Here is a 9,452-nt window from a genome sequence, read left to right as displayed (position 1 = left end):
TTGTTGAAGCTGATCCTGAATCTGAAAGGACTCTGAAGAGGAAACTAAGAGAAGCTAAATTACAACAATCCAGAGGCAACCTTTCTGAAATTTTCGAACAAGAGAAGGAGATGGCAGCCAAACCCAACAACAATAATGCAAGGAGGATGCTTGGTGACTTCACTAAACTAACGTCCAAGTTTGATGGAAGAAGCATCTCCATTCCGGCCATTGGAGCAAACAATTTTGAGCTGAAACCTCAATTAGTTGCTTTAATACAACAGAACTGCAAGTTTTATGGACTTTCATATGAAGATCCTTACCAGTTTTTAACTGAGTTCTTGCAGATTTGTGAGACTGTTAAGACGAATGGAGTAGATCCTGAAGTCTACAGGCTCATGCTTTTCCCTTTTGCTGTAAGAGATAGAGCTAGAACATGGTTGGACTCACAACCTAAAGATAGCCTGGACTCCTAGGATAAGCTGGTCACGGCATTCTTGGATAAATTCTTTCCTCCTCAAAAGCTGAGCAAGCTTAGAGTGGATGTTCAGACCTTCAAACAAAAAGATGGTGAATCCCTCTATGAAGCTTGGGAAAGATACAAGCAGATGACCAAAAAGTGTCCTTCTGACATGTTTTCAGAATGGACCATATTAGATATATTCTATTATGGTCTATCTGAATTTTCCAAGATGTCATTGGACCATTCTGCAGGTGGATCCATTCACCTAAAGAAAACACCTGTAGAAGCTCAAGAACTTATTGACATGGTTGCAAATAACCAATTCATGTACACTTCTGAGAGGAATTCCATGAATAGTGGGATGCCTCAGAGGAAGGGAGTTCTTGAAATTGATGCTCTGAATGTCATATTGGCTCAGAACAAAGTGTTGACTCAGCAAGTCAACATGATTTCTCAAAGTCTGAATGGATGGCAAAATGCATCCAACAGTACTAAAGAGGCAGCTTCTGAAGAAGCTTATGATCCTGAGAACCCTGCAAGGGCAGAGGTTAATTACATGGGTGAAACTTATAGAAACACCTATAACTCATCATGGAGAAATCATCCAAATTTCTCATGGAAGGATCAACAAAAGCCTCAACAAGGCTTTAATAATGGTGGAAGAAATAGGCTAAGTAATAACAAGCCTTTTCCATCATCTTCTCAGTAACAGACAGAGAATTCTGAACAGAGCCCTTCTAATTTAGCAACCATAGTCTCTGATCTGTCAAAGGCCACCTTAAGTTTCGTGAGTGAAACAAGGTCCTCCATTAGAAATCTGGAGGCATAAGTGGGCCAGCTGAGTAAGAAAATCATTAAAACTCCTCCCAGTATTCTCCCAAAAAATACAGAAGAAAAGCCGAAAGGAGAGTGCAAAGCCACTGATGTCATCAATATGGCCGAATGCACAAGGGAGGAGAAGGACGAAAATCCTAGTGAGGAAGACCTCCTGGGACGTCTCTCAAACAAGAAGGAGTTCCCTATTGAGGACCTAAAGGAATCTAAGGCTCATATAGAGACCATAGAGATTCCACTAAATCTCCTTCTACCATTCATGAGCTCTGAAGACTATTCTTCCTTAGAAGAGGATGAAGATGTGACTGGAGAGCAAGTTGCTCAATATCTAGGAGCTATCATGAAGCTGAATGCCAAGTTGTTTGGTAATGAGACTTGGGAAGGTGAACCTCCCTTGCTCATTAGTGAACTAGATACATGGATTCAGAAAACTTTACCTCAAAAGAGACAAGATCCTGGTAAATTCTTAATACCCTGTACTATAGGCACCATGACCTTTAACAAGGCTCTGTATGACCTGGGGTCAGGCATAAATCTTATGCCACTCTCTGTAATGAAGAAACTAGGGATCATTGAGGTACAGCCTGCCTTATTCTCATTACAATTGGCAAACAAGTCAGTAAGACAACCTTATGGATTAGTAGAGGACGTGTTAGTAAAGGTTGAAGGCCTTTACATCCCTGCTGATTTCATAGTTTTAGACACTAGGAAGGAAGAAGATGAATGCATCATCCTTGGAAGACCCTTCCTAGCCACAGCAGAAGCTGTGATTGATGTTAACAGAGGAGAATTAGTCCTTCAATTGAATGGGGACTACCTTGTGTTTAAGGCTCAAGGACCTTCCTCTGCAACCATGGAGAGGAAGCATGAAAAGCTTCTCTCAGTACAAAGTCAAGAAGAGCCTTCTCTCAGTACAAAGTCAAGAAGAGCCCCCCCACAGTCAAACTCTAAGTTTGGTGTTGGGAGGCCACAACCAAACTCTAAGTTTGGTGTTAAATCCCCACAACCAAACTCTAAGTTTGGTGTTGGGACTATACAACATTGACCTGATCACCTTTGTGGCTCCATGAGAGCCCACTGTCAAGCTAGTGACATTAAAAGAGCGCTTATTGGGAGGCAACCCAATTTTTATTTATCTAATTTTAATTTTATTTTATTATTATTTTGTGTTTTATTAGGTTCATGATCATGTGGAGTCACGAAAAAATTATTAAAATAAAAAATAGAATCAAAAACAGCAGAAGAAAAATCACACCTTGGAAGAAAGACTTACTGGCGTTTAAACGCCAGTAAGGTGCATCTGGCTGGCGTTCAACGCCAGAACAGAGCATGTTTCTGGCGCTGAACGCTAGAAACAAGCACCATCCTGATGTTTGGATGACAGGAATGTGCCCTGAGGAAAGCTGGCACTGAACGCCAGAAACATGCTACATCTGGGCGTTGAACGCCCAGAACGTGCATCCTTCCGGTGTTTAAACGCCACAATGGTATGCTAAGGCATTTTACATGCCTAATTGGTGCAGGGATGTAAAACCTTGACACCTCAGGATCTGTGGACCCCACAGGATTCCATATAACATATTCCCACCTTACCTCCTAATAATCTTATTACACACATTTCCAAAACCGCTTCACCAATCACCTCAATCTCTCTCCCCAATTACCCTCTTCACCATTCACATCCATCCACTCTTCCCCATAAACCCCCACCTACCTTCAAAATTCAAAAAATCTTTCCCACCCAAACCCACCCTTAATGACCGAAACTACTCCCTCTCCCCTCCCTATATAAACCCCTCCATTCTACTTCATTTTCACACAACACAACCCCCTCTTCTATATCTTGGCCGAAACCTACACTCCCCCTTCTCCTCCATATTTTCTTCTTCTTCTTCTTCTCTTCTTTCTTCTTTTGCTCGAGGGCGAGCAATATTTTAAGTTTGGTGTGGTAAAAGCATAAGCTTTTTGTTTTTCCATTACCATCAATGGCACCTAAGGCCGGAGAATCCTCTAGAAAAGGAAAAGAGAAAACAAAAGCTTCCACCTCCGAGTCATGGAAGATGGAAAGATTCATCTCCAAAAGCCATTAAGACCACTTCTATAATGTTGTGGCAAAGAAGAAGGTGATCCCTGAGGTCCCTTTCAAGCTCAATAAAAATGAGTATCCAGAGATCCGACATGAGATCCGAAGAAGAGGTTGGGAAGTCCTAACCAATCCCATGCAACAAGTCGGAATCTTAATGGTTCGAGAGTTCTATGCCAATGCATGGATCACTAGGAACCATGATCAAAGTGTGAACCCGAGTCCAAAGAATTATCTCACAATGGTTCGGGGAAAATACTTAGATTTTAGTCTGAAAAATGTGAGGTTGGCATTCAACTTGCCCATGATGCAAGGAGATGCACGCCCCTATACTAAAAGGGTCAACTTTGATCAAAGGTTGGACCAAGTCCTCATGGACATATGTGTGGAAGGAGCTCAATGGAAAAGAGACTCCAAAGTCAAGCCAGTTCAACTGAGAAGACTGGACCTCAAGCCTGTAGCTAGAGGATGGTTGGAGTTCATCCAACGCTCCATCATTCCTACTAGCAACCGATCCAAAGTTACTGTGGATCGGGCCATCATGATTCATAGCATCATGATTGGAGAGGAAGTAGAAGTTCATGAAGTCATCCCTTTTGAACTCTACAAAATAGCCGAAAAGCCCTCCCCCATGGCAAGGCTAGCTTTTCCTCATCTTATTTGCCATCTATGCTACTCAGCTGGAGTCATCATAGAAGGAGTCATCCTCATTGAAGAGGATAAGCCCATCACTAAGAAGAGGATGGAGCAAACAAGAGAGACCCTCCACGGATCTCAAGAGATGCATGAGGAAGCTCATCATCAAGAAATCCTTAAGATGCCTCAAGGGATGCACTTTCCTCCCAACAACTATTGGGAATAACTCAATACTTCCCTAGAAGATTTGAGCTACAATGTGGAACAATTAAGGGTGGATCATCAAGAGCACTCCATCATTCTCCATGAAATAAGAGAAGACCAAAGAGCAATGAGGGAGGAGCAACAAAAGCAAGGAAGGGACATAGAAGAGCTTAAGGACATTGTTGGTCCTTCCAGAAGAAGACGCCACTAAGGTGGATTCATTCCTTGTTCTTATTTTTTTCTGCTTTTCGGTTTTTATATTGTATGTTTATCTATGTTTTGTGTCTCTCCTTCATGATCATTAGTAGTTAGTAACTATGTCTTAAAATTATGAATAATTCCATTAATCTTTCACCTCTGTTAAATGAAAAATGTTTTTAATTCAAAAGAACAAGAAGTACATGAGTTTCGAATTTATCCTTGAATTTAGTTTACTTATATTGATGTGGTGACAATACTTTTTGTTTTCTGAATGAATGCTTGAATAGTGCATATTTTTTATCTTGTTGTTTATGAATGTTAAAATTGTTGGCTCTTGAAAGAATGATGAACAAGAGAAATGTTATTGATGATCTGAAAAATCATAAAATTGATTCTTGAAGCAAGAAAAAGCAGTGAAAAACAAAAGCTTGCAAAAAAAAAAGTGGCGAAAAAAAATATAGAAAGAAAAAGAAAAAGCAAGCAGAAAAAGCCAATAGCCCTTAAAACCAAAAGGCAAGGGTAAAAAGGATCCAAGGCTTTGAGCATCAATGGATAGGAGGGCCCAAGGAAATAAATCCAGGCCTAAGCGGCTAAACTAAGTTGTCCCTAACCATGTGCTTGTGTCATGAAGGTCCAAGTGAAAAGCTTGAGACTGAGTGGTTAAAGTCATGATCCAAAACAAAAAGAGTGTGCTTAAGAGCTCTGGACACCTCTAACTGGGGACTCTAGCAAAGCTGAGTCACAATCTGAAAAGGTTCACTCAGTCATGTGTCTGTGGCATTTTATGTATCCGGTGGTAATACTGGAAACAAAGTGCTTAGGGCCACGGCCAAGACTCATAAGTAGCTGTGTTCAAGAATCAACATACTTCACTAGGAGAGTCAATAACACTATCCAAAATTCTAAGTTCCTAGAGAATCCAATCATTCTAAACTTCAAGGGAAAAAGTGAGATGCCAAAACTGTTCAGAAGCAAAAAGCTACAAGTCCCACTCATCTAATTAGAATTAATATTCATTGATATTTTGGAATTTATAGTATATTCTCTTCTTTTTATCCTAATTGATTTTCAGTTGCTTGGGGACAAGCAACAATTTAAGTTTGGTGTTGTGATGAGCGGATAATTTATACGCTTTTTGGCATTGTTTTTAGGTAGTTTTTAGTAAGTTCAAGCTACTTTTAGGGATGTTTTCATTAGTTTTTATGTTAAATTCACATTTCTGGACTTTACTATAAGTTTGTGTGTTTTTCTATAATTTCAGGTAATTTCTGGCTGAAATTGAGGGACTTGAGCAAAACTCTGAAAAAGGCTGACAAAAGGACTACTGATGCTGTTGGAATCTGACCTCCCTGCACTCAAAATGGATTTTCTGGAGCTACAGAACTCCAAATGGCGCGCTCTCAACGGCGTTAAAAAGTAGACATCCAGAGCTTTCCAGCAATAGATAATAGTTCATACTTTATTCGGGAATTGACGATGTAAACTGGCGCTCAACGCCAAGTACATGCTGTTGTCTGGAGTCAAACGCCAGAAATACGTCACGACCCGGAGTTGAACGCCAGAAACACGCTATAACTCGGCGTTCAACTCCAATAAACGCCTCAGCTCGTGGATAGATCAAGCTCAGCCCAAACATACACCAAGTGGGCCCCGGAAGTGGATTTATGCATCAATTACTTACTCATGTAAACCCTAGTAGCTAGTTTAGTATAAATAAGACTTTTTACAAGTGTATTAAATGTCTTTTTTGACCACGTTTCATCTTTGGTCTCAGTTTTGTTTTTCATCTTAGGAGGCCATTGATCACGTTTTGGGGGGCTGGCCATTCGGCCATGCCTAAACCTTTCACTTGTGTACTTTTAACAGTGGAGTTTCTACACACCATAGATTAAGGGTGTGGAGCTCTGCTGTACCTCAAGTTTCAATACAATTACTATTATTTTCTATTCAATTCTCTTTTATTCTTATTCCAAGATATACGTTGCACTTCAACTTGATGAATGTGATGATCCGTGACACTCATCATCATTCTCACCTATGAACGCGTGTGACTGACAACCACTTCCGTTCTACTTTAGGCCGGGCGCATATCTCTTAGATTCCCCAACAGAATATTCGTGGTATAAGCTAGATTGATGGCGGCATTCATGGAAATCCGGAAAGTCTAACCTTGTCTGTGGTATTTCGAGTAGGATTTCGGGAATCCAGAAAGTCTAACCTTGTCTGTGGTATTCCGAGTAGGATTCTGGGATTGAATGACTGTGACGAGCTTCAAACTCCTGAAGGCTGGGCGTTAGTGACAGACGCAAAAGAATCAAGGGATTCTATTCCAACCTGATTGAGAACCGACAGATGATTAGCCGTGCTGTGACAGAGCATTTGGACCATTTTCACTGAGAGGATGGGATGTAGCCATCAACAAGGGTGATGCCTCCAAAGAAATAAAATTAAGCGGCTAAACCAAGCTGTCCCTAACCATGTGCTTGTGTCATGAAGGTCCAAGTGAAAAGCTTGAGACTGAGTGGTTAAAGTCGTGATCCAAAGCAAAAGAGTGTGCTTAAGAGCTCTGGACACCTCTAACTGGGGACTCTAGCAAAGCTGAGTCACAATCTGAAAAGGTTCACCCAGTCATGTGTCTGTGGCATTTATGTATCCGGTGCTAATACTGGAAAACAAAGTGCTTAGGGTCACGGCCAAGACTCATAAGTAGCTGTGTTCAAGAATCAACATACTTAACTAGGAAAATCAATAACACTATTTGAAATCTGAGTTCCTAAGAGACGCCAATCACTCTAAACTTCAAAGGAAAAAGTGAGATGCCAAAACTGTTCAGAAGCAAAAAGCTACAAGTCCCGCTCATCTAATTAGAATTAATATTCATTGATATTCTGGAATTTATAGTATATTCTCTTCTTTTTATCCTATTTGATTTGCAGTTGCTTGGGGACAAGCAACAATTTAAGTTTGGTGTTGTGATGAGCGGATAATTTATACGCTTTTTGGCATTGTTTTTAGGTAGTTTTTAGTAAGTTCAAGCTACTTTTAGGGATGTTTTCATTAGTTTTTATGCTAAATTCACATTTCTGGACTTTACTATGAGTTTGTGTGTTTTTTTGTGATTTCAGGTATTTTCTGGCTGAAATTGAGGGACCTGAGCAAAACTCTGATAGGAGGCTGACAAAGGACTGCTGATGCTGTTGGAATCTGACATCCTTGCACTCGAAATGGATTTTCTGGAGCTACAGAACTCTAAAGGACGCGCTCTTAACGGCGTTGGAAAGTAGACATTTAGAGCTTTCCAGCAATATATAATAGTCCATACTTTATTCGGGAATTGACGACGTAAACTGGCACTCAATGCCAGTTCCATGTTGCTGTCTGGAGTCAAACGCCGAAACACGTCACGACCCGGAGTTGAACGCCCAAAACACGTTACAACCTGGCGTTCAACTCCAAAAGAAGCCTCAGCTCGTGGATAGATCAAGCTCAGCCCAAACATACACCAAGTGGGCCCCGAAAGTGGATTTATGCATCAATTACTTACTCCTGTAAACCCTAGTAGCTAGTCTAGTATAAATAGGATAGTTTACTATTGTATTAGACATCTTTGAACGCTTAGTTCTTAGACCATGGGGGCTGGCCACTCGACCATGCCTGAACCTTTCACTTATGTATTTTCAACGGTGGAGTTTCTACACACCATAGATTAAGGGTGTGGAGCTCTGGTGTACCTCAAGTTTTAATGTAATTACTACTATTTCCTATTCAATTCCATTTATTCCTGTTCTAAGATATTCGTTGCACTTCAACATGATGAATGTGATGATCCGTGACACTCATCATCATTCTCACCTATGAACGCGCGTGACTGACAACCACTTTCGTTCTACCTTAGGCCGGGCGCGTATCTCTTAGACTCCTTAAACAGAATCTTCGTGGTATAAGTTAGATTGATGGCGGCATTCATGAGAATCCGAAAAGTCTAAACCTTGTCTGTGGTATTCCGAGTAGGATTCCGGGATTGAATGACTGTGAAGAGCTTCAAACTCGCGATTGCTGGGCGTGATGACAAACGCAAAAGAATCAAGGGATTCTATTCCAACATGATCGAGAACCGACAGATGATTAGCCGTGCCGTGACAGAGCATTTAGACCTTTTTCACTAAGAGGATGGGATGTAGCCATTGACAACGGTGATGCCCTACATACAGCTTGCCATAGAAAGGAGTGATAAAATTGGATGAAAGCAGTAGGAAAGCAGAGATCCAACAGGGACAAGCATCTCCAAACACTTCTCTGAAATTCCCACCATGGAAATACATGAGTAACTTTATCTTTATTTTATGTTTATTTAATATTATTTTATTTTCGAAATTCCATAATCAATTATCATCTGCCTGACTGAGATTTACAGGATGACCACAGCTTGCTTCATACCAACAATCTCTTTGGGATCGACCCTTACTCACGTAAGGTTTATTACTTGGACGACCCAGTACACTTGCTGGTTAGTTGAATGGAGTTGTGATCACACATACCAAAGAGCTATTATCTCGAATTAAATTTCATACAAGTACAAAGAGTATGAATCACAATTTCGTCCACCAACATCCACTCTAAGCTTGCTCAGCTTTTGAGGAGGAAAGAACTTAGCCAAGAAGGCCGTGACCAGCTTATCCCAGGAGTCCAGGCCATCTTTAGGTTGTGAGTCCAACCAATTTCTAGCTCTGTCTCTTATTGCAAAAGGGAAAAGCATGAGCCTGTAGACTTCAGGATCTACTCCATTAGTCTTAACAGTCTCACAGATCTGCAAGAACTCAGTTAAAAAATGGTAGGAATCTTCTGATGGAAATCCATGAAACTTGCAGTTCTGTTGCATTAGAGCAACTAGTTAAGGCTTCAACTCAAAATTGTTTGCTCCAATGGCAGGGATTGAGATGCTTCTTCCATAAAAATTGGAAGTAGGTGTAGTATAATCACCAAGCATCCTCCTTGCACCTCCACCATTGTTATTGGGTTCGGCCATGTCTCTTTCTTTTTCGAGATTTTCTG

At 40.8% G+C, this 9,452-nt stretch overlaps 1 non-coding gene across 1 annotated transcript; it reads right to left on the bottom strand.

The window, feature by feature from the left end:
• Nucleotides 1-509: 509 nt before the first annotated feature.
• On the bottom strand, nucleotides 510-613 carry LOC112699974 (small nucleolar RNA R71). The gene has a single exon (XR_003152904.1). It is a non-coding gene; the product is annotated as a small nucleolar RNA R71 (small nucleolar RNA).
• Between the last annotated feature and the right edge of the window lie 8,839 nt (nucleotides 614-9,452).

Source organism: Arachis hypogaea, chromosome 6 (assembly GCF_003086295.3).
Source record: "Arachis hypogaea cultivar Tifrunner chromosome 6, arahy.Tifrunner.gnm2.J5K5, whole genome shotgun sequence".
Lineage (NCBI taxonomy): Eukaryota > Viridiplantae > Streptophyta > Magnoliopsida > Fabales > Fabaceae > Arachis > Arachis hypogaea.
This window is presented reverse-complemented; position numbering and strand designations above follow the sequence as displayed.